The sequence below is a fragment of the Mustelus asterias genome, chromosome 23 (genome assembly GCF_964213995.1).
Source record: "Mustelus asterias chromosome 23, sMusAst1.hap1.1, whole genome shotgun sequence".
In the NCBI taxonomy this organism is placed as follows: Eukaryota; Metazoa; Chordata; class Chondrichthyes; order Carcharhiniformes; family Triakidae; genus Mustelus; species Mustelus asterias.
This window is the reverse complement of record NC_135823.1, coordinates 39,472,272-39,498,966: the sequence shown is the minus strand read 5'-3', so window position 1 is coordinate 39,498,966 and position 26,695 is coordinate 39,472,272.

The following is a 26,695-nucleotide window of genomic DNA, read 5'->3' as shown; positions in this document are numbered from 1 at the left end:
GAGACTGGGCATCCATGAGGCGCTGTGGGCCATCAACAGCAGTGGAATTGTACTCCAGCACAAGCTGCAACCTCATGGCCCGGCACATCCCCCACTCAACCATTACCATCAAGCCAAGGGATCAACCCTGGTTCAATGGAGAGTGCAGGAGGGCATGCCAGGAGCAACACCAGGCAGACCTAAAAATGAGGTGTCAACCTGGTGAAGCTACCAAACAGGACTACTTACATGCCAAACAGCAAAAACAGAAAATGATAGACAGAGCTAAGCGATTCGTCAACCAACGAATCAGATCTAAGCTCCGCAGTCCTTCCACAACCAGTCGAGAATGGTGGTGGACAATTAAAGAACTCACTGGAGGATGAGGCTCCACAAATATCCCCATCCTCAATGATGAAGGAGCCCAGAACATCAGTGCAAAAGATAAGGCTGAAGTATTCGTAGCAATCTTCAGCCAGAAGTGCCGAGTGGATGATCCATCTCGACCTCCTCCGGTGGTCCCCAGCATCTCAGATGCCAGTCTCCAGCCAATTCGATTCACTCTACATGATATCAAGAAACGGTTGGAGGCACTGGATACTACAAAGGCAATGGGCCCTGATAACATTCCAGCAATAGTACTGAAGACTTGTGCTCCAGAACTTGTCGCTCTCCTCGCCAAGCTCTTCCAGTACAGTTACAACACTGGCATCTATCCAACAATGTTGGATAGATTGTCCAGGTATGTCCTGTACATAAAAAGCAGGACAAATACAACCCGGCCAATTACCGTCCAATCAGTCTACTCTCGATCATCAGTAAAGTGATGGAAGGAGTCATCAACAGTGCTATCAAGCAGCACCTGCTCAGCTATAACCTGCTCAGTGATGCCCAGTTTGGGTTTCTGCCAGGGTCACTCAGCTCCTGACCTCATTACGGCCTTGGTTCAAACAGTTGAATTCCAGAGATGAGGTGAGAGTGACAGCCCTTGACATCAAGGCAGCATCAAGGAGCCCGAACAAAACTGGAATCAATGGGTATCAGGGGGCAAACCCTCCTCCAGTTAGAGTCATACCTAGTACATAGGAAGATGATTGTGGTTGTAGAGGGTCAGTCATCTCAGCTTCAGGACATCTCTGCAGGAGTCCCTCAGGGTAGTGTCCTAGGCCCAACAATCTTCAGCTGCTTCATCAATGACCTTCCCTCCATCATAAGGTCAGAAGTGGGGATGTTCGCCGATGATTGCACAATGTTCAGCACCATTCGCGACTCCTCAGATACTGAAGCAGTCCATGTTCAAATGCAACAAGATCTGGACAATATCCAGGCTTGGGCTGACATGTGGCAAATAACATTCGCACCACATAAATGCCAGGCAATGACCATCACCAATAAGAGACACTCTAACCACCGTCCCTTAACATTCAATGGTGTAACCATCACTGAATCCCTCAATGTCAACATCCTTGGGGTTACCATTGACCAGAAACTCAACTGGACTCACCACATAAACACAGTGGCTACAAGAGCAGGTCAGAGGCTATGAATACTGCGGTGAGTAACTCACCTCCTGACTCTCCAGAGCCTCTCCATCATCTACAAGGCACAAGTCAGGAGTGTGATGGAATACTCCCCACTTGCCTGCATGGGTGCAGCTCCAACAACACTCAAGAAGCTTGACACCATCCAGGACAAAGCAGTCCGCTTGATTGGCACCACATCTACAAACATTCAATCCCTCCACCACCGATGCTCAGTAGCAGCAGTGTATACGATCTGCAAGATGCACTGCAGCAATTAACCAAAGATCCTTAGACAGCACCTTCGAAGCCTACAACCACTTCCATCTAGAAGGACAAGGGCAGCAAATACATGGGAACACCACCACCTGCAAGTTCCCCTCCAAGCCACTCACCATCCTGACTTGGAAATATATTGCTGTCCCTTCACAGTTGCTGGGTCAAAATCCTGGGATTCCCTTCCTAATGACATTGTGGGTCAACCCACAGAACATGGACTGCAGCGATTCAAGAAGGCACCTTCTCAAGGGCAACTAGGGATGGGCAATAAATGCTGGCCAGCCAACGATGCCCATGTCCCACGAATGAATAAAAAAAACTTGCCTTAGGTTTTGTTTGCAATGTCGCTAAACTCATCAACATATCAAATGCACTATTTCCATCAACACAGTCACTCTGTCCCTGCCTTAATTATCTCACATATTCCCATAGTTTGAAAATATATAACTGGGACATCATCAGCAAAAAATATTCTAATTTCTGGGATTTCCTGGCAATTTTCATGACACCAATATTTTCCTGACAGCATTCCATTTAAGTTGGTGTTTAAGTAGGGATTTCTCTGGATTCTCATGATTCTTTTCAGATGGAGCTCAAATCTAGGTAGAAATAGAGAAAGGCAATTGTGAATAAATTCAAAGAGGCAGGGTGGAAAGTTTTCAAGTTTAAAGCTGTTCTGTTAATCAACAGGTCTTTCCTTTTCGCGGCCCATTCCTCAGCGTAATGTCCAGGAGAGTGTGACCCCTGCTCAGTGCGAAATGTGTGGAATTTGAACTGAGAATGTTCCAGAAAGATTGAAGTCGAATTCTGTAAGCCAGACATCTGCATAAAGAGTGAAATGGCAGCCGAGCGTCATTCGATTCCAAAGTCCCTCTTGACCCATCATTGAGCAGGGATAAAAGTACAACTGGGATTTGAGTCACTCAAATGTAGAGTTTTTAAATGCTCTCCTGAGAATGTTTATTTGACCTTTTAGTTAGTCAGGAGTAAGTGTATTTTTTTAAAGTTGTGTTAGTCTGTGATACGGTGTTTGACATTTCTGCAATGGCGTTGACAAGATGAGAGCTATTATCCCTCATGTACTCCTCCACAAATGCATATACATGCAGAGACATATGCCCGTAAGCACAACCACAAACAAGCACACACACACGTACTTATACATGCAGATTCAGACCTATACACACACCCGTTTACTCAGAAATACACACGTACACACTTATACAAATACACACTTAGATAAACACGTCTACAAAATATGTGAAAATGTGCACTGAAATATACACAATACCCTTTCACAAATAATACCTGCACTACTATAGGACTATTTCTGTGTCGAGATTTCTCCTAACCCTACCACGATAGAATGCAATCGTTCTTATTACCACAACCGCAGACGCATAATTGAGTATTTTGTGAAAAAAAATCATTTCAATATCATCCACTGCACAGACCTGGCCCATCACTATGGCAACAACTGTTCAGTTTGGGTCTCACAGCCTCTCTGATATTAAACAGAAGGCATGGACTAACCAGAAAAAAACTTTAGCTATCCGGTGCAGAAAGGCTACAGCAAAGTCTCCTAGGGTTCCTGACAAGGGCCTTTGAACTCTGATTAAGAATTCAATGCAGCTTCTTCTGACGTGAGCCTGCATTAAGTAAGAAACAATTCTGTCTGATAGTTTCTGAGGCCTGTACATGGAGTGTAATGAGCTTGCAATGCTTGGACTGCTTGTGGGAATAGTCCTCTTACTTTCGTCCAAAGTTACTGTAAACTCTTGCTGTAAGCAAGAGAGCTGATAACACAGGATGACTTGATCCAATTTGAATTTGTACCACGTACCAGGTTCTTCTCCCAGTGACTCCTGCTGTATTATGCCTCCTAGATTACCGAGGTTTCAGGTGAAACGTAAAGGGCAGGGGATGCAACTCCAATTAAATTCAACTGTTAATCTTTAATCTGTTTGAATATTGACCTCACAGGTGAAGGATCTGGCTCATATTTCACCTTTCCCCCTCTGTAAAGTATATTTATTGGTGTCACAAGCAGGCTTACATTAACACTGCAATGAAGTTATGTGAAAATCACATCTCACATCATTTTTACACAATTTACATCTTTTGCATCTTTCAATACTGCAAAGAATACCTGTGGATTATTTCTGTTGAAATCCAGGGGGAGCGTTAAAGCCTCTAGAAATCCTACAGGGAGACAGTAGGATACAATTATTATTCTGAAGGTTTTCAGAACCTTTCTAGAATCTCTGCATAAAGCAGAGAGATATTTTGGTGCAGTAATTAACAATTTATTTACATTTCTTTCGAAGGGTTACTTCAATTTTAAGTTATTTCTCTACCTCTCTGCTTTCCTTATCCTCACATTATGAGAGGAATGGATTGATTGTTCACTCCTGCAGTGCAGGCTCCAGAGTGATGGTCTGCGCTCATTCCCTGTCTCTTTCTTTCAACGTGTTCATGTCTTTTTATTCCTCTATTCTCTATAAGGGTATTCCCATCTCTCACTCTTTTATCTCTCTATTTTAGAATCCCTACAATGCAGAAGGAGGCTATTTGGCCTACTGAGCCTGCACTGACAACAATCCCACCCAAACCCTATCCCTGTAACCCCACAATAATCCCCTGTAATCCTGCTAATCCCCTTTTCACTAAGGGACAATTTAGCATGACCAATCAACCTAACCTGCACATCTTTGGGAGGAAACCGGAGCACCCGGAGGAAACTCACGCAGACGCAGGGAGAACGTGCAAACTCCACACAGTCAGTCACCCGAAGTCAGAATTGAACCCGGGGCCCTGGCGCTGTGAGGCAGCAGTGCCACCGTGCCGTCCTTACCACCTATTTCTTCCTCTTACTATAGCTCTTTTTCTTTCAACTATGTCTCACTGTTTTTCTCCCTCTCAATCTGTTTCTGTCTGTCTCTACCTATGGAAAGTAAATTGAATAACCCCAAAAATGGGCGTGGGTATTGTGGTACACAGTTAACCTGTGCCTGTTCATTGCATTGCAGGCAGCATGTGCAATTGGTGGTGATTTAATTGGTTGCTAAGCTCAGTCAGCATTACCTGCACTTGTCATTGGCTGTGCACATTGGCAAATGACCTGATATCACAAGCGGCTAGCGCTACTGGAGCCTGCATCTTTTAAATGGAAAGTGCATTGTGCTTACAATCAATAGTGGGAGTCCTTTGAAAAATGAATCTGTTCTGTGATACTTTGGGGAATGGCTGAACTTGTGACAAAGCGCAAACCAAGGTTTTCTGACAAAGCACTGGAGGTCTTCGTGCAAGATGTGGTGAGAATCAAAGATTTCCTGTACCTGCAGGGGAACAGATGCTCTGGAGGTGGGAACAAGTAGGCTGGGATTCTCCCAAAAAAATTCTAAGTTCCCAACGTGCAGGAAAATGGGAGTAAATCCCACCATTTTTTTAGCCTGATTTCCAGAATTAATCTCCGACACTCAGTGCATCAGAGTGCCCGAGCATGATTCGCACCTGAGAGGCCGGCAGCATAGCGCTGAGCGGGCCACTGCATATGCGCCGATCTGTCAGAGCAGAGATTGACACATGCGCAGTGGCCCCCCCCCATTGCCGACTTCCAGATTGCTGGCCAGCCCTGCAACCCTGGATCGCTGGCCTCCCGGACCTCCCCGGGCCAGCCCCTATAGCACCCCCCCCACCTCCGGCCAGCCCTGATCCCCTGACCCCCCCCGGACAACCCTGACCCCTCCGCCCGGCCCCAATGACCAGTCCCGATGTCCCCCTCCCCCCCGCCAGCTCCAATCATCCCCCCCAACAGTCCTGGACAACACCCATCCAGCGACCCCCCCCCCATCCTCGTATGGCCAGCCCACATCACCCTTGCTCCCTCCCCCACCAACCCTTTTGCAGAGTGGTAGCGGGATCCCCCACCCCCACCGATAACCCTCCCAATATGCCTTTCCCCAGTAGGCCTCGCTCACCCTCTGACCCTGCCCCCTTGGCACTGCCTGGTGGGCAGTGCCAGGGTGCCAGGCTGGCACTACCTACGGGGCACGGGCACCCCCCCCCCTTACCCCCGACCTCTTGTGGGGTCTCAATGGCCTCTCTCTTCCCTCCAGCAGGGTCGGGCCACCTGTTCCCAGTTAGTGAGGAGCAGTTTTAAATGTTGCTGGAGGGAACAACTCCTGGCAGCTGGGGGTGTTGGAGACGCTAGCGGGCCCGAAGAATTCAGTCCTGGACCTGCTAATCATATGGGAATGGAGATTTCCAGCGTGGAGCTGATTACGTCAAAAAACTTGGTCTTGGAGACTTGTGGAGACTCGGGGGCCCAGCGGGAAGCCTGCGAAACGACGCCCATGAAACGACCCCTGCTAATGTCTCCTGGTCCGCTGGGCTACTTGAGCAGCACAGCGGGCTGGGAGAATCACCCCCGTAGTGTCTGAACAATTAATTACAGGAGTGTTGTTCCCAGAACATGGATGCAGTGCAACAAGAGTTTAATGTCTTACATTAGTTGTCAAGGTGAATGAGTTCAAGATTTAAATGTCACTTCACCACTGGCCTCATTCACTGCTCAATTCACTACACCTCCATTAGTCACCTACAAACAATCGCAATCAATCAGTACTAAACTCAGATTCATATGCTTTACCTCACTCTCATGCATTAAACACTATTGTAAGACATGCACTCACAATTCACAGCTCACACCCACTGAAAGCTATTCAACATGGACAGACACAGAGAGTGCTTTCTTTGCCTTGCTTTGAAGCTGCAGTTGTGCCTTCAGCAGTTGACAAATTTTAGTCACAACTTCCTTGTTGAAGTGAAGACATCTCATGCATTGCTCCTTGCTGAAGTTCAGGTAAGAAAATTAATCCCTAAAGACCCTTTATGAATATGGCCTCCACTGAATGTCTTTCTCTCTTCTCGCAGGCCTGTCCTGCTTTGCACGTTATCTCTTAGTTCCCTAAGTCATGCTCGATTCCCAGAGGAAGTCCTATCAGGCCACCCATGTCTGGAAGCAATTTGTTTCAATATAAATCTTTATTCCACCGAGAAAGTAATTCAGCACCAGCCAGAGCACCAGTATGGACAACTCAAAAATTCAATAAGTATTGGAAATGTCCAAAAATTCATACAGTTGCATCAGGAGCCAGGAAAAATAATCCAGAAACTAATCTGTACGGAGATCATGATCCCTTTAAATAGTGCAGTGAGGTCCTTCATTCAGTTTAAGGTCAAGTTTGGCTGTGTGAGGTTAAGATTGATGGGGCATTGCTTAGAGATGCAGTTCAAAAGTGGCAGTGCTGGGATGAAATTGGTATTGCACACAGATTTACAAAATCATTTCACTGTTCTTCACATTATCATCAATTGTTGGGCACACAAACACCTTCAGCAAATGGCATCCTGGACCCTTTTTATGGTTTTTATGTGGCTGCCTAGCACATAAAAGCATGTGCTACATCTCCCAGTATAGCCTCCTATGGCTTTATCGTACACTCTCTGTTCCTATTCCACTCTGTCATTCTCTATTACTCTCAATATACCTCCATCAACCTCCCAGGGTTATGGGGGTTAAAAACAGCCAGTGTTCCCGCTCTTGATCAGTACATGCAAGAAAAAGTAAGAGATGGGATGTCAGATGGGGCAAGAGCATACCTCACTGAAATGCACCCCCGGCTTACAATAGATATTAATATTTCTACATGGAAAATGGCTACTTGGCTGAGGCAGTGGAGGGTGCCAAATGGAATCACTAACTAATAGACAGGTGCATATTATGCTCTTTGGATCAATTAGGACGCTAGAGGGCAGTAGATACAGAGAGCTCTGGAGATCAGTGCTGGAGACAGAACGTAGTCCTGGCCATTTCGCCCTCCTTCACATCACAGCAGTTTCATGAGCAACAATGCTTAATGAACTTAATTAAACATCAAATGAAAATTATCTCTGATCAGTTAATTTATTCCAAACATTACTACGAGATGCCTTCATGACTTAAAGTAAATTAAGAGTTTTTGTGATTGAAAGCTGCAATGTAGTCTCTATTCCTGCTGGGTAAGCAGAACCTGAAAGGCAGTGGGTAATACTCATGGCCACAGTGTGGTGGCATTTAAAGTAATGATGCTGCAATGGATAAAGGGGCAATGGTCAAATGGTTAAAAACATTTGTGGTGGAGAAACACAACGGAGGCAAGAATATACAACATCACAACAATAAAATGCAACATTCAACACAAAAAGACAACCTTCAAAAGACGATATGGGGTCTTTCTGCTCTGTGTCCAATCTGCTTGGTCACTGCTGGATGAGCCAGGCTGGTGACTGAGCAGCAACTTACTGCATAATGCAGTGAACAATTTTCAATATGGGGAATATGTCATGAGACCCACTAATTAGCAGCAAAGTGCTTTCTCATGGGTAAGATTGGGGTAACCTTTCAGTCAGTGTTGTATTTCAGAATACAGAAGGAATATTAATTAAATTCTCTGCTTTTTTGTGTGGCTGAGATGAGCAGGAATGCTCCCCTGAGTTCCGCAATTCCATGTTCCCAGAGAACAGGGCTCCTCCTATTTGTGAATCTGGAGTTTCAGAGCTGCAGTGTGTTGCATGGTTTCCAGCATTTACCTGCTGGCTGAATGAGGCGCTGTCTTGGAAATGCACGTGACTACCATCTGCTAACCAATCTCCTGAAGTATGCTTAGGGTGAAGGTGTCCAATAATCTCAAAGCATTTTGGAGTCCAGTTCAAGACCAAAAGGGAATGGGACCAGATTATTTTAAATAAACAAATACCAATGCTGCAAACAGGAGGTGGCTCTCTGTACCCACACTACGAATGTCAAGCAACGAAGCAAGTCACAGGCTCACATAGTCATATATAACAAATCATACTTCACAGCTAATGTCGCAGCACCTCCATCACCAATCCTGGGTATGTCCTGTCCCGTCAGCAAGGCAAATCAACCAGAGCTGGTGGCAAGTGTATACCCTCAGGAAGGGATGATCCTCGAGTCCTCAACATTGACTCTGAACCCTATGACGCCTAATGGCATCAGATCAAACATAGTTCCACAGATTATAAAGAAAAGAACAAAGAACAAAGAAAAGTAGAGCACAGGAACAGGCCCTTCGGCCTGTGAATATGAAGATATCTGTTAAGGCCCCAGCTATTTCTTCCCTTGTCTCCCGCAGTAACCGGAGATAGATCCGATCCGGCCCTGGGGATTTGTCTACCTCAATGCAATTTGGGATATGTTGTGTATCCTAAATTGCATTAAGGTAGACAAGTTCTCTTTGATATATTGACGTTCTCTAAAGCGTTTACACGCCTATCCCTGATCTCAACATCTGCCGTGTTCTTCTCCTTGGTGATACCGATCCAAAGTACTCATTAAGGATCTTGCCCACTTCCTGTGGCTCCACTCATAACTTTCCTCCATTGTCCTTGAATGGGCTTATTCTTTCTCTTGTTATCCTCTTGCTCCTAATACATGCATTAAAAAGTCTGGGGATTCTCCTTTACCCTGGTTGCTAAAGACATTTCACGCCCCTTTTAGCCCTCCTAATTCGACATTTAAATTCCCTTCCTACTTTCACTATATTCCTCAAGGGCTTTGTCAATTTTTAGATGCCTAGTCTGCTTCCTTTTTCCTTTTGACTAAGCTTACAACTTCCATTGTCATTCATGGTTCCTGAATCCTGCCATTTCTATTCTTCATTTTTGCGGGGACATGCCTGTCCTGCACTTCAATCAACTGGCCTATAAAAGCCTCCCACATGTCGGATATGGATTTGCCCTCAAATAGCCGCTCCCAATCCACATACCTCAGTTCCTGTCTAATTTGGATGCAATTGGCCCTCGCCCAATTAAGCACCCTCACCCAAGGGCCGCTCTTGTCCTTGTCCATGACCATCCGAAATCTTATGGAATTATGGTCACTAAGTCCAAAATGCTCCCACACTGAAATATCGATCACTTGTTCCAATTCATTCCCCAATACCAAGTTTACCAATACCAAATTGCCCTCCCTCTATTGATGGATCGGTACTTCCCCATGTTGAACACATTGGAAAGAAACACATAAGGTCACAGGATCACAGAATGTACTCCTGATCAGGGAGTTCAATGTCTATGAGAAAGTGTGTCTCCATGGCACCACTACTGACTGAGATGGCTCAGTCCTGAAGGAGATAATCAGCCAGACTTGGCCTACATCAGAGTGGGTGAGAAAACCAACATGAGGGAAGATGTATTTTGCTTCAACCTCACAACTATGAAAGTATTGGCAGGAATGACTACGAAACAGTCTTTATGGAGAAGAAGAACTGTTTTTACACTCAGATCACTCTTAATCGTATTGTGTGGCACACCTACTATGGTAAGTGGGATAGATTCCGAACAGAGTTAGCAACTCAGAACTGGGCCTTCATGAGGTGTTGATGGCCAGCAGCAGCAGCAGAATTGTACTCAATCATAATCTGTACTCGACACAACACCAGACATACTAAAAGGTGAAGTGCAAGCTGGTGAAGCAACAACACAGGACTACATGGATGTTAACAGCAAAAGCTGCATGTGTTGGACAGAGCTAAGCAATCCAACGACAACCAATCTGACTAAAGCTCAAGACCAACCATGTTGTGAGCTAAGCTGTTCAGTACAGCTACAATATTGGCATCTACCTGACAATGTGGAAAGTTCCCCAGGTATCTCCTCTCCACAACAAGAAGGACAAAACTAATCCAGCTAGTTTTTGCCACAATAATCTACTCTCTATCATCAGTAAAGCGATGGAAGGTATCATTGACAGTGCTACCAAGCAGCACTTACTCAGCAATAATCTGCTGATTGATGCTCCAGATTATGGCCTTAGTCCAAACATGAACAAAAGAGCTAAGTTCCAGAGGTGAGGTGGCAGTGACTGCCCTTGACATCAAGGTAGCATTTGACTGAGTGTGGCAACAAGGGACCTTCATAAAATTGAAATCAATGTAAGTCGGGGTCAACCCTCCACTAGTTGGAGTTATGCCAAGCATAAAGAAAGATGCTTGTGGTTGTTAAGGCCAATCATCTTAGCCCCCGGACAATGCTGTAGGATTTCCTCAGGGCAGTGTTCTCGGTCCAAGATCTTCAGTTGCTTCAACACTGACCTTCCCTCCATCATAAAGTCAGAAGGGGGATGTTTGCTGATGATTGCATGGTGTTCAGTTCCATTAGCAACCTTTCAGATACTGAAGCAGTCTATGCCCACATAATCGCCAGACCTGGACAACATTCGGGTTTGAGCTGATAAATAGTAAGTAAGATTCGTGCCACAGAAGTGCCAGACAATCTCCATCTCCAATAATAGAGAATCTATCCATCTCCTCTTGGTACTCAATAGCAATACCTTCCCTGAATTCCCTACCATCAACATCTTAAAGTTACCATTGACCAAAACCATAACCAAAACTATTGACCAATCATCTAAATACTGTGGCTATAAGAGGTCAGAATTTGGGAATTTTGTGGCAGATACCTCCTTTTCAATATCTATAAAGCATAAATCAAGAGTGTGATGGAAAACTCTCCATTTGCCTGGATGAGTGCGGCTCCAACAACACTTTGGCAGCTAGACTCCATCCAGGAGAAAGCTTGATTGGCATGCTATCCACCAGCTTAAACATTTACTCCCTCCACCATCAACACCTTGAGGCAGCAGTATATACCATCAGAAGGTGCACTGCAGAACTCGCCAAACTCCATTGACTGCACCTACCAAATCCACGACCTCTACCACTTAGAAGAACAAGGGCAGCAGCTGCATGAAAACCCCATCAACATTCCCTCTAAGCGGCAGTAGAGCAATCTGGAATGTGTCACACAGGGGACAAATAAGCTGTGCACAAACAGCTGTACACACAAACAGCTGCACTGAAATCTTAAAGAGACTCCACAGTGCAAGAAACAGGCAGCGTACAACAAAGGGAAATTAGAAGGAACATAATCACCTGCCAGTCCCCTTCCAAATCACACATTATTCAGGTTGGAAATATATCGCTGTTCCTTCACTGTCACTGGGTCAAAATCCTGAAACTGCCCTAGGCACTGTGGGTTTAGCTAAACTACATGTATTCAGCAGTTCAAGAAGGCAACTCACCATCGCCTTGCCAATTCGGAATGGGCGGTGAACACTGGCCTTGCCAGCTTTGACCACCTCCCATGAACAAGTAAGAAGCATGTGCCCAGCACAGCAGCAGAAAGATCAATCAGACCTAATTCCAATCCTCGAACCCAGACTGTTTACTTTGAAGCCAGAGGCCAAACTTTCAAACACCTTCATCTGCACACCCCCTCAAACTACACTCCCAGAGAGGTCCCTCCCTTGCTGCCCAATTTATTCCTGAGTGTGAGAGGTGCATCAAACGTCACTGTTGGCTGCATTGTTTACTGACTGTACTTAATCTCTGATCCAGCACTCTTAATTAGATCCAACCAATTGCTCTTGGGTTGCTAAATAATGATTATAGTGGGGCCCCCGGGGCGCGAGGCATGAAAGATAATCTGTGTGCTAACTCTTGGTGTGCTGAAACTACAATAATTTATAGCACAGAATATTCAGGAAAGAATTACACAATTAAATTGTGGCATGGAAAGTGGGTCAGTCAGGCACAGTGCAGATCAGACAGATTGTTCCCTACATTTATGGACAATGATCCCATGAGCAGATCAATGGAATGAAAATCAAACGGGTTGTATAATGAGGTGTGGAGGACTGGTCATTGGCGGGGCTGCAATCTTCCAGATTATTGATCACACAGTGAGGATCAGTACTGTTGAGGATTGGGGTTCAGTTCAGGGTTTAGTTTTAAGTTGGGGTTCAGTTTAGGGCGAGAGATAGGTTTAGGGGTCAGTATCAGTTTAGAGTAGGATATATTTTAAGGTTAGGGTTAAAAATAAGGTTCAATTTAGTCTTCGATTGAGGGTTAAGTTTAGGGTTCAGTTTAATCCTCGGGTTAGGAGTAGGGTACGGTTTACAGGCAAAGCTCTGGTAAAGTTCAGGTTAGTAGTAGGATTCAGTTTAGGAGTAGGGTTCAGTGTGGGGATAGTCTCTGCAAGTGTTTTCCAGTTTCTCAGAAAGACAGGGTCTCATTTTTCCCCCGTTTTCCCCCAAAGTTCCCCCTGGAATTCTGGTGGAAAATGTTGAAAAAGTTAAGCAGTGTGGCTGACTATCCTGACTAGCATTGGTACTGGCACTGGCACCAACATTGGCACTGGCACCAACATTGGCACTGGCCCCTGCATTGAAAATGGCATCAACACTGAAGTGGGATCAGCTTTGGCACTGACACTGACTTTGGTGCTGGCTGCTCTAACCCTGCATATAAAAAGTGGGAAGTGGGACGGGCCTACATTTCCCTCCCTCCACCTCTGGGGATCTTTAAGATCCTTTTATATTCTTTCTAGCTGTGCTACAGGAACACTGGGTCTTCCATCCTCACATTGGGAACTCTCTTTGATGGTGAATTTGCACCTGGAAGCTGCTGTACATATGGGATGAACCGCAATCCAAAAACATTAATTTGGAAGACCTTCATCTTTTTGTAACTGATGCGCTATCAATAAGGCGAAAGACTACCTGTGTGCCAATACAAGTGTAGGCTTTTATTCACAACAGAATCAGGAGCAGATCCCAACAAATAACCGACCTGGACTGAACAAGGGGGAGGAGACAGCCACCTTTATACTAGGTGCCGAGGGGAGGAACCAAACTGGAAGGGGATATGTCCAGGTATGACAAACACACACAACGGTGGTCCAAATAGGACAAAGGCACAACTGAGGTCCACCACATTCACCCCTTCCTTTAAAAAAAAAACCACACGGGGGTGAAGCGGAAATAATACTACAAGTCCAGACGAACCGGTGGCTTGATCCGTCGTCGCGATCGTCGTAGTGCAGGTCGCAAAGTCGTCCGAGCAGGGAGCGATGTCGGCCCAGGCTCCGTACAGTGAGCGTTGAGAGAAGGCGCCAGATGGTGTGAAGCGGACCGATCCGTCGTCCCGTCCAGTCGTCGGGTACTGTGTGGCGACGGCTCCGGTGACTCAAGCGAGCTGTACACAGGGGCGAGAGGAGTGAGCAGTGGCCCTGGTGGCGTATGGGGAACAGTGGGAACCGGAGCTGGGGGGGGTGGGGGGCCGTAACAGGCTCTGGGCGCACTACATTGGGGACAGGGACTGAGGGAGGAAGAGGCGTAGCAATCTCTGAGTGGACAACACCAGGGACCGTGGGGCGGAAGGACGTGGTGACCTCAGGGGCACCCGCGGGTGCCAAGTCACGGACAGAAACCGTGTCCTCCCACCCATCAGGGTACGCTACATAAGCGTATTGAGGATTAGCGTAGAGCAATTGGACCTCCTCGACCAAGGGATCTGCCTTATGGGTCCGGACATGCTTCCGAAGCAGGATGGGCCCCGGGGACATCAGCCAATCCGGGAGCGAAGTACCCGAGGAGGACTTCCTGGGAAACGAAAACATCCGCTCGTGAGGGGTCGCATTGGTCGCTGTGCACAAGCGTGACCTAATGGAATGTAATGCGTCCGGAAGGACGTCTTGCCAACGGCTGACTGGAAGGCCCCTAGACCGTAACGCTAATAGAACGGCCTTCCAGACGGTTGCGTTCTCCCGCTCTACTTGACCATTTCCCCTGGGGTTATAGCGACTGGTGCGGCTGGAGGCAATGCCTTTGGCGAGCAGGTACTGCCTCAGCTCGTCACTCATGAAAGAGGACCCACGATCGCTATGAACATAGGCTGGGAAGCCGAACAGGGTGAAGAGCGTGTTCAGGGTCCGAATCACTGTAGCCGTGGTCATGTCCGAGCAGGGGAAGGCAAAAGGGAAACGTGAGTATTCATCAATGATATTCAAGAAATAAACATTGCGGTTAGAGGAGGGGAGGGGGCCTTTAAAATCAATGCTAAGGCGCTCAAACGCGCGAGTGGCCTTCACCAGGAGCGCCCTACCTGGCCGGTAGAACTGCGGTTTGCTCTCAGCGCAGACCCTGCATTGCCTGGTAATCGTCTGGACTTCCTCGAGGGAGTAGGGCAGGTTACGAGACTTGACAAAGTGGAAAAATCTGGTGACACCCGGATGACAGAGGTCGTTATGGAGGGACTGTAGCTGGTCTAGTTGGGCGCTGGCACATGATCCACGGGACAGGGCATCTGGGGGCCCATTGAGCTTCCCGGGCCGGTACATGATGTCATATCTGTAGGGGGAGAGCTCAATCCTCCACCGCAAGATTTTGTCATTCTTAATCTTGCCCTTTTGCCTGGTGTTAAACAGGAAGGCAACTGACCGCTGGTCCGTAATTAAGGTAAATCGTTGGCCCACGAGATAATGGCGCCAGTGCCGGACGGCTTCCACGATGGCCTGGACCTCCTTCTCGACTGAGGAGTGTCGAATCTCAGGGCCTTGTAAGGTCTGGGAAAAGAAGGCCACCGGACGGCCCCTCTGGTTAAGGGTGGCGGCTAGGGCAAAGTCAGACGCATCACTTTCCACTTGGAATGGGATGGATTCGTCCACAGCATGCATCGCGGCCTTCGCGATGTCCGCTTTGATGTCGTCAAAGGCCCGACGGGCCTCCTCCGCCAGGGGAAAAGAGGTCGATTTTAGAAGCGGACGGGCATTACCCGCGTAACGGGGAACCCACTGGGCATAGTAGGAGAAGAAGCCCAGGCATCTCCTCAGTGCTTTGAGGGTAGTAGGGAGGGGAAGCTGCACAAGGGGACGCATACGGGCTGGGTCGGGGCCAAGGACACCATTTTCTATCTTGTACCCAAGGATGGCGAGGCGGCGTGTCCGGAAAACACACTTCGCCTCATTATATGTAAGGTTCAGGAGAGTGGCCGTACGGAGGAATTTTTGTAGGTTGGCATCATGGTCTTGCAGGTCATGGCCGCAGATGGTGACGTTATCCAGATACGGGAAAGTGGCCCGTAGACCGTGCTGGTCTACCATTTGATCCATGGCCCGCTGGAAGACTGAGACCCCATTGGTGACCCCAAAGGGGACTCGGAGGAACTGGTAGAGGCGGCCATCCGCCTCAAAGGCAGTATATGGGCGATCCTCCGAGCGGATAGGGAGCTGGTGGTAAGCCGATTTCAAATCGATCGTCGAGAAAACCCTATAGTGCGCGATGCGGTTGACTATGTCCGCGATACGAGGAAGAGGATACGCATATAGTTGGGTACACCTGTTTATGGTCTGGCTGTAGTCAATCACCATGCGGTGTTTCTCCCCTGATTTAACTACGACCACTTGCGCCCTCCAGGGACTGGTGCTGGCCTGGATAATCCCTTCCCGGAGCAAAAGTTGTACCTCGGACCGAATGAAGGCCCGGTCATCTGCACTATAGCGCCTACTCTTGGTGGCTATAGGCCTACAATCCGGGGTGAGGTTATCAAATAAGGGGGGGGAGGGTGATCTTGAGGGTCGAGAGACTGCAGGTGGTGCGCGAGGGGCGCTGCAGTGATGGCGCCTTGCAGACGGAGAGCGGGGGATAAGGGCCATCATACTGCAGGGTGACGCTCCTATGATGGCTGAGGAAATCTAACCCCAGCAGTACAGCTGCGCAGAGTCGCGGCAGCACGAGGAGCCGAAAACGCTCGTAGACTGTGCCCTGTACCGTCAGCGTCACCAAACAGCACCCGAGGACCTCCACCGAGTGGGAATTCGAGGCCATGGAGATAGTCTGGCTCCAGGGTCGCACGGGAAGGGCATATTGACGCACTGTGCGAGGGTGTATAAAACTTTCCGTGCTCCCACAGTCAAACAGGCAGTTTTCTGCATAACCATTTACCTTGATCTCCATTATTGACTTGGAGAGTTGATGAGGCTGCGACTGGTCCAGGCAAATTGATGCCACCGTCGAATCCAAGAAGAATCCGTCTTCGTCCCCGTCTGATGACGTCACGGATAAAGCTTCCTGCTCAGCGCGTCTTGATGCCAGTCTCAAAGATGGCGATTCCTGCACTTCCGGTGACCGCATTAAAGATGGTGATTCGCGCGCAGCCGCCGCCTGCCTTAAAGATGGCTGCGCCCGCGGAACACACGTGGCGCCACGAGGCTTCGGAAGCGGCTTTGCCCGGCAGACTTTAGCGAAGTGGCCTCGCTTACCGCATCCGGAGCAAATCGCATCCTTCGCCGGGCAGCGACGCCGAGGGTGCTTGGATAGGCCGCAAAAGTAACATTTGGGCCCCACCGGAACAGCCGTCGCGGTGGAGCCGTCAATAGAATGGGATGCAGGGTAAGACCCGAGATTGTGAGAGGCCGCTTCTAGCGTTTCAGCCATCGTGGCTGTTCTTCGGAGATCGAGGTCATCTTGTTCAAGCAGGCGCTGCCGGATGTATGTAGACTCAATGCCCGCAACGTAGGCGTCGCGGATCAGGTCCTCCGTGTTCTGAGCTGCTGTAACAGCCTTACAGTCACAAGCTCGAGCTAGGACCCGCAGGCCGCGCAGAAATTGGGTGCACAATTCTCCTGGCTGCTGCTTGCGGGTAGTTAGGAGGTGTCTGGCGTAGACCACGTTAGGGCTCTTTCGGAACTGCCCTTTTAGGAGTTTGATAGCGTCCGCGTATGTAGCAGCGTCCCGGAAGATACCGTAGACAGCTTCGCTTACCCGGGCACGGAGCTCGTGGAGTTTAGCGTCGTCGGTGTCGATAGCCATAGCGGTGTCGACGAATGCTTCGAAGCAGTCCAGCCAATGATCGAATTTATCAGAGGCTCCAACCTCTTGAGGGTCTAATGCTAACTTGTCGGGTTTTAGAAACTGCTCCATGCTGGCCAACTGTTGTGAATAAAATTGATGCGCTATCAATAAGGCGAAAGACTACCGGTGTGCCAATACAAGTGTAGGCTTTTATTCACAACAGAATCAGGAGCACATCCCAACAAATAACCGACCTGGACTGAACAAGGGGGAGGAGACAGCCACCTTTATACTAGGTGCCGAGGGGAGGAACCAAACCGGAAGGGGATGTGTCCAGGTATGACAAACACACACAACGGTGGTCCAAATAGGACAAAGGCACAACCGAGGTCCATCACAGTAACATCCTCCATTACCTTCTGTATAACATACTCTGTCACCTGTGTGTGACACACCCTGTGTGTTACTCTATGAGTCATATTCCATTAACTTGTGTGTTACCCTGTGTGCAATATGCTTCATTATCCTGCATGCTACTTGCATGTGTCACACTCCATTACCCTGTCTGTGACATATTCTGTGACTGCGCTATCATATGTGCAACACTCTCTGCCTTTTTTATATCCTGTTCCTCACACAGAGTATATTTCAATACTTTGTGAGTGACTCAGACTAATAAAGTCCCCTGTGACCCTCTGTAGCTCTCCATCTGTGACCATTTTGGAGCAGAATAAAATTATATTGCACTTTGAATGTGAAAAGTTTAATTGAAGGTGACACCATGAAATCCATCTTTAATTAAAAACCCTTGTGTTCAAATATTAGGTGAGCAAAAATCTAGTAAATGTCACATTCTGCAGATTTGGGATAATACAGAAGGGAACTCTATCATTACTTCCAATCCCTGGGGTCACTATCTTTGGGGCATTTCTTAAAGCAGTGTCACTAGCTCATCTTTCTGTGGCTGCTACAACCTCAGTAACTCAGGGTCTTACACTACAGGTCACCATCGCCAACCCTCTGTGTCCAATCTCTTACACACTGTGCCACAACAAAATACTCCTCTCACACATGGGCCTGAAAGTACTAATAGTTCACAAACCTCTTACCTCTGACTCAGAGGGTTGTGGGTATAAGTTCCACTCCAGAGAACTGAGCACAAAATCTAAGCTGGCGTGAGGGATGGTGGCAACGTCAGAGATGCCATCTTTAAAATGCAAAATTAAGCCAAGGCCCAATCTGCCCTCTTAGGTGGAGATAAAAGATCCCATGGCACTTTTCAAAGAAAGGCAGGGATTTCTCCCTGGTGACCTGGTCAGTATTTAACCATCAACCAGTTACTATCACATTACTGTTCAAAGAGCTTGCTGTGTGCAAATTGACTCGCTGCATTTCCTACATTACAACAGAGGCTAAAGTTCAAAAAACGTACTTTAATGGATGTGAATCACTTTTAGATGCCCTGAGGTCTAGATGGGTGCGATAGATATACAAGATCTTTCTTCCTTGCTGTTTGGCATTCTGCTCTGTACAAAATGCCTGCAGGGTATATAATAATACTGAGTGTCATTTAAAGATTGTGTAACACTGTGAGGCCTTTCTGAGAGATGAGATAAGGCGCTGCATAAAATCAAGACTTCCTGTCTAATTATATATCTTCTTTATAAACCTAATTGCTTTAATAAGGGGCATTCGCTAATGCTATGAATCCTGGGATAGCCCTGTCTCCTTGGCTGTTGACAATGTGACAAAATACTTTTAAATCTCACAGTTGAGGAATGCGCTGGACAAAACAGAATGAAACTGAGAAAGAGGGAAAAAGGAAAAAAAAGGCAAAAAGGACAGATAAAGGAAAGAATATGAATAAGCTGGTGATCCTGTGATCCAATGTTAAATATTGTATGAAGCTACAATTATGGTATTGGTTTGAGGCAATGCCTCAGGTAGATGACTGGTTACTGAACAGCCCACACCTGGGATTTGTCAGATGTTGAAACTTCTGCTGTGACTGTGTTTGCTAGAGACAGTTTCAGGCGTGTTCCAGTGTGATGTACTAATGGGACTCCCCATACATGCCATGTAAATATATACAATAATAACTGTTCCACTTAGATTTATTTTTAACATGATTATTCAATAAATTCCATTGTTATAAACTAACTATATCCAGTTGTTTTAGTAACATTGTGTAGAGAGTTGAAATTAGAAGTTTAAGGTGCATCAGATGCTTCTCTACTCGCAACACATTACAACCACTGAATTTATTGGAAAAGAGGACTCTGCTTAAGGTAGTCCCCTGTTTAAATCAGTTATTTCCATAAGCCCATAAGACACAGGAGCAGGATTAGGCCACTCGGCCCATCGAGTTTGCTCCACCATTCAATCATGGCTGCTATTTTTCTCAGCCCCATTCTCCTGCCTTTTCCCTATAACCCTTGACCCCCTTATTAATCAAGAACTTATCTATCTCTGTCTTAAAGACACTCAATGACCTGGCCTCCACAACCTTCTGCGGCAAAGAGTTCCACAGATTCACCACTGTCTGGCTGAAGAAATTCCTCCTCATCTCTGTTTTAAAGGATAAGACCATAAGACCATAAGACATAGGAGCAGAATTAGGCCACTCGGCCCATCGAATCTGCTCCGCCAATCAATCATGGCTGATATTTTTCCCATCCCCATTCTTCTGCCTTTTCCCCATAATCCTTGACCCCCTTATTAATCAAGAACCTATCTATCTCTGTCTTAAAGACACTCAATGATCTGGCCTCCACAGCCTTCTGTGGCAAAGGGTTCCACAGATTCACTGCTCTCTGGCTGAAGAAATTCCTCCTCATCTCTGTTTTAAAGGATCGGCCCTTCAGCCTGAGGTTGTGCCCTCTGGTTCTAGTTTTTCCTACTAGTGGAAACATCCTCTCCACGTCCACTCTATTTAGGCCTCGCAGTATCCTGTAAGTTTCAATAAGATCCCCCCTCATCCTTCTAAACTCCAACAAGCACAGACACAGAGTCCTCAACCATTCCTCATACGGCAAGTTCTTCACTCCAGGGATCATTCTTGTGAACCTCCTCTGGACCCTTTCCAAGGCCAGCGTATCCTTCCTTAGATATGGGGCCCAAAACTGCTCACAATACTCTAAATGGGGTCTGACCAGAGCCTTATACAGCCTCAGAAGTACATCCCTGCTCTTGTATTCTAGCCCTCTCGACATGAATGCTAACATTGCATTTGCCTTTCTAACTGTGGACTGAACCTGCATGTTAACCTTAAGAGAATCTTGAACAATGACTCCCAAGTCCCTTTGTGTTTCTGATTTCCTAAGCATTTTCCCATTTAGAAAATAGTCTATGCCTCCATTCCTCCTTCCAAAGTGCAAACCTCACACTTTTCCACATTGTATTCCATCTGCCACTTCTTTGCCCCACTCTTCTAACCTGTACAAGTCCTTCTGCAGCCCCCGCTTCCTCAATACTACCCGTCCCTCTACATATCTTTCTCCTGTTTAAATTGGCTATTTCCCCTATTTAAATGAGTTATTCCTTTGTTTAAATAAGTCGCTCCTCCATTTAAACAGAAAATGCTGGAAAACACAGCACATAATTTGATTTGATTTATTATTGTCACATGTATTAACATACAGTGAAAAGTATTGTTTCTTGTGTGCTATACAGACAAAGCATACCGTTCATAGACAAGGAAACGAGAGAATGCAGAATGTAGTGTTAAAAGTCATAGCTAGGATGTAGAGAAAGATCAACTTAATGCAAGGCAGGTCCATTCAAAAGTCTGACAGCAGCAGGGAAGAAGCTGTTCTTGAGTCGGTTGTTAGTGATCTCAGACTTTTGTATCTTTTTCCCAAAGGAAGAAGGTGGAAGAGAGAATGTCCAGGGTGCGTGGGGTCCTTAATCATGCTGACTCTTTGCCGAGGCAGCGGGAAATGTAGACAGAGTCAATGGATGGGAGGCTGGTTTGCGTGATGGATTGGGCTACATTCATGACCTTTTGTAGTTCCTTGCGGTCTTGGGCAGAGCAGGAGTCTGTGATACAACCAGAAAGAATGCTTTCTATGGTGCATCTGTAAAAGTTGGTGAGAGTTGTAGCTGACATGCCAAATTTCCTTAGTCTTCTGAGAAAGTAGAGACGTTGGTGGGCTTTCTTAACTATAGTGTTGGCATGGGGGGACCAGGACAGGATACTAAGGAGTGGTACAATGCTAGGGTTAGGCATCCTGAGGATGGCTCCGCAAAGCAATCCCTTGCGTGGGGGAGTTTACCAGTGGAGGGAACGGCAGAGCTCAGTTGCCTGCTGAGTGGAGGCTTGTGGGCAATTTGAATGATTAATGATTCAACTGAGGGAAATTTTCTCAGGCTGCTGGCATTGAGCCAGTGGGTCATTGGAGTCTGACGTCCCATGGCATGGAGAGGACATGCCCCCATCCATGGCCTCAACAGCACCTCTGGATGGGCTTCTCCTCTGTTCTCTGGATCTTTGGCTCTGACGCAGGGTCATCCAGACTCAAAACATTGGCTCTATTCTCTCTCCACAGATGCTGTCAGACCTGCTGAGATTTTCCAGCATTTTCTCTTTTTATTTAATGTGCACCCTTCCAAAATCGAGGCACCCTTGCATTCTTTTTAATGCCTTAGCAATAGCCACCTTTCTTGGTGGCACTGCCATTGCTCCAGAACTGCCGGCTCCTTTTTGGGCTGGCACTGTGGAAAGCCCACCTGCTGCCCTTAATTGCCTGCCTCTTCCACCTGCCAATTCTTAATTGCTTCCTCTTGGCAAAATTGCATCCCCTCCCATCCGGGCAGGCCAGTTACCTGAAAATCATACACTCCAACGAATGGACCACCACCTTTTCATCAAAATCTTGTTCAATGTTTCAGATCAATGACCTTTCTTCAGGGTTATCCCTCTGCTTTACTGGCTTAGTAGTCCCTGTTTAAATAGTTTATCCCCTGGTTTAAATGGATTATTCCTCTCTGTTTAAATGGGATAATTGACGTTTCCCAGTCCCATTTTCCCTTCCATTTAGTCTCTGCTCCATGTTTTATTTATCCCTCTTGTTCTCATCTCCTTTCAATGCTTCTTTTCCTTCATCTTTCCCTTTTTTTCCACGCTCCCTGCTTGCCATGCATTCTCTCTCTCTGCTTTCAAATCTTTAACCTCCATTAATTGCCTGGATCAGTCCTTGTAATCTTTATCACTTGAAAGTGTTGGCACCATTTTGATTCAAATCCTCTTTTGCCAAATCCTTCTACCCGTAATTTGCAGATCACTCAGATATTAGCACTTCTTGCAATAAGTAAATATCTTGACTCGATGATGAGAAGAGGAGGATTATTCTGCTGAATTTGAAATTGGAGAAGTTTGCCCTGAAAACTGCCCTTTATATGTCAGCTCGGAACAAATTCACTTCAACTCATTATGGAGACAAAAATGATTCCAAGTAACACAAAGTAAAATCGAAACAAATTGGTTTCCTGGTGCAATTTAAGCAAAGGAAGCCAGGGAAGATTACAAGAAGAATTGGGTCTCATTCTCAGCAATTAACAAAAATACATTTTAAAGTGAATTTAACCTTGAAAGTGAAATAACTCCATTCATTGAAATTTTGATCCTCCATTCATTATCACCCCTCCTCTCTAAAAACAAATTACTCAAACAAAACTCATTTAGAATTTACTGAGCCCTCATTGTCAGTGATCATACGGTTTTAGCACTGTGTAATTACCATCTTGTTCTGTTTTGTTTTCAAAAGCTGCTCTCCAGCTCATCCTGACTGCGCCTCCCTCAGTTCTATTTCCCTTAATAGGCCATTCACAATAAAAGCTCAAACCCTGTTTTTATGGTCCTCGTTAATTTGCTGCTTGCTTCTGTCTTTTGGGTGTAATCTCAGGCAAACAGGCACCCTTTGTAAAACCTGCCACTTTCTTTATCATGCAAGACAGCTCATTAAAAAGAGAGAACTCTTTGAGCTGCTGTTGATAATTCAAAGATTCACATTTTTACATAATTACTGCACTTCAAGATAGAGCAGAAAATGAATATATTGTTTGCGAACAATTTTACAAGTTTCTGTAACATTAATCACCCACTTCAAACCAGCCCTCTTCTTCTGACATGCAGTGAGGATGGGGGGTTCACATATGCAGGTGACCCCCTAAACTGGTACAGCACAGGTTAGACATAGAGTCAAGTTTCTTCCACACTGTCCCGTCAAAGACTCACAGGGCAGGTGCGGCACAAATTAGGGACCGTGCAATGCTCCCTCTACAATGTTCCGCTGAAAACTCCCAGATCAGGTTCAGCATGATTAGATAGAGAATAAAAGTCCCTGCTCAATGGGGCTCAGGATCAGACTGTGCAGCAAATTTACCAACTGAACCATCAGTGCAACTGTTTTGTACAATTTGGTGTTGCCATATTTGAAAGGCAAGGTCTTCAAGATCTATTTGGTTAGCAATATTATAAATAGTGTGGAATCTGCCATGTGCGAGAATGATACACAAACTCCATGAGCTTTTCATCATTTCCACAGCAACATATTTTGCCAGACAATGTTTCCTGAAACAACCTCACTTTGTAATAGAAGACAAAAAGATGGTGACATCAGGCTTCAATGAGCTGAAAATCTGCAGGCTTTCTAACACCTTTCCTCTATCTTCAGCAGGAGCCTGTCCGAGAGATACAAATCCTGCAGCCTGGCACCCTGAAACTGACTTGCTATCTAAAGGTAGAGGCTGCCATTGTTTTATTTGGGGTTGACAGACTGGCATCAAACCAGGCCATTGATTTTTTTGGAGGCTAAAGCTGAGGACTATCTGGATCTTAGGCAGGGTTTGCTGCTTCTCCTGTTGCTCAAAGATCCGCTGGTTTCAGGGAGATTTGTGTGCTGACAGAAAGGAGACATTTTAATCTCTTCAATGGGGAATTGCGACTCACTGAGAGCTAAACTCCCCAAAAAGGGCAAAATGTATTTTTTAACTGTTTAGTAGACTGCTCCTTACAGAGTGGTGGGAAAGCATGTGGAATGTTTGTGGAGGGTGGTCAGTAGGTATTAGATGGGAAACCAAGATATACCACTCGTGGGTTGACAGCCACCTTAAAGCAGATCAGCTGACCTCCTATTGGCCTTGTACACTGCAATGGGATCAGCAGTGGAGGTCATAAGCAGATGAGAGCCTGATGTAACTGCCCAGCATGTGAAAAGGGAATTTCAGAAGTTAGCTCTTTATAAAGGATTCCCTTTAATGTGGTCCCCGAGAGTGAAATTTCCATTATCAAAGAGGTCTCGGATAGTCGGACTCCTTAAAAGGGGTCCTGATGTCAAGATGAATATAGAATTGAAAGGCACAATATGCATTGAGTGACTTCATGCAGACTTTCTCCTAATTAGAGTTGAGGATTCTTTGCAATAGTCAGCCTAGGTAAATGGATCAGTTTTCGTGTTGTATTTAACCTCGGCCCGAATGCGTGTGAGGCTGGAACTAATCCAGAGTCCTTAAAAGGACAGCATTACCGTGGCGGAAAGGAACAAACAGCCGAGATTCTCTGCGTTTTTTCCTCAGTGCTCCCACGAGCAGGAAAACCAGAGAGTTTCCCGCTGGTCCTGGCAGCGCCTGTCAGGTGGAATTCAGACCCTTTTGCAATGCAAACATATGCAAAATGTAAAATGCGCCAGCCAGCCCGGCAACACAGAGATTGGAGCATCACCACCCCGTCTCCTACCCCTGATGACAAGGGGAACACGTGCTACTCATTCAGGCAAAAAAGGGGAAGCCCCCCGTGAAACTGACATCTCTCATGAGTCAGACAACTTCAAAAGGGTCTTCTCACACCTGGGCTTCTGAGAGAGCAAGGGGCAATCCTTTCTGGAGAATGGAATGCAGCTATGATTTTGAAGGCTTCCAGTTGTCCAGGGTGTATGGATATTAAAGTGACCTGGCCACTTCAAAGGTTTCACAGTACACAGACAAGAATTAAGATTTTAAACAGACAAGAATAAAGATTTTGAACAGAAAGTTGGTGTGAGATCACCAGGCCAAGAGTGACCTCCACTTTTCCCAGGGCAAGAAGGGGCAGTCCGGACACGAGACCCCTATCCCACTGGAGAGTCCTGATGTCAACCTCTTTCCCCAGCCTGAGCCCCCTTAGGTCCCTTGGGGGAGCCTCCCTCTGCAGCTTGGCAGTGGCAGAGGGGAACAATTGCACAAAAGTCACCCTCTTTTCCCCCACTCAGAGTCCAAGGTGCCAGGTCCACACTTGTCAGGGCCGGTACTATTTTGTGCCATCTGGGCTTCCTGCTGGGGAGGCGGGGGTCGGAGCAGCTGGTCTCAAACCTCGTAATAATATGTAAATTACAGTTTGAGTGTATTCATTGGCGTGTGAGTGGCGTGGGGTGGAATCAACGAGAAATCCCATCGATAGCGCGGGGCCAGAAGATCCAGCCGCCGGCCAACGATGTGCTGCCTCCCGCTGCTGAGAAAAACGCTATGGAGAGGCCAGAAAATCCTTGCGTGCATCATTATCCCTTGACTGTTACTGGGTCAAAATGCTGGAACTTGCTCCTTGACAACACTGTAGATGTACCTGCACCACATATACTGTAAGGTTTGAGAAGGCAGATCACCACCACCTTCTCAAGGGCAATTAGGGATGGAAAAAGGAATGCCCTGCCAGCAATGCCCACATTTCATGAATGAATTTAAAAAAGCACATTTTCCCCTCATTCCTCGCATAAAATACAATTAGTGTTGTTTATTGTGATTGCAGATCGTTTACTTAATTCAATCAGTACAACATGTATTTTCATAATAATACAAAAATAATAAGCACATTACACTTACCCACATCCATGGGTCATTTGCTACACTGAAGTTTCACTGGAACATTGCAGCAGCTCAATGACAGAAATGTGAGAATGAGAACATGGTAGTGAATTAAGATGGTAAGCAACCAGAAGGTGGGGGTCATGCTTGCTGACTGAGTGGAGGTGTTAGAACATAGAACAGTGCAGCACAGAACAGGCCCTTCGGCCCACGATGTTGTGCCGAGCTTTATCTGAAACCAAGATCAAGCTATCCCACTCCCTATCATCCTGGTGTGCTCCATGTGCCTATCCAATAACCGCTTAAATGTTCCTAAAGTGTCTGACTCCACTATCACTGCAGGCAGTCCATTCCACACCCCAACCACTCTCTGCATAAAGAACCT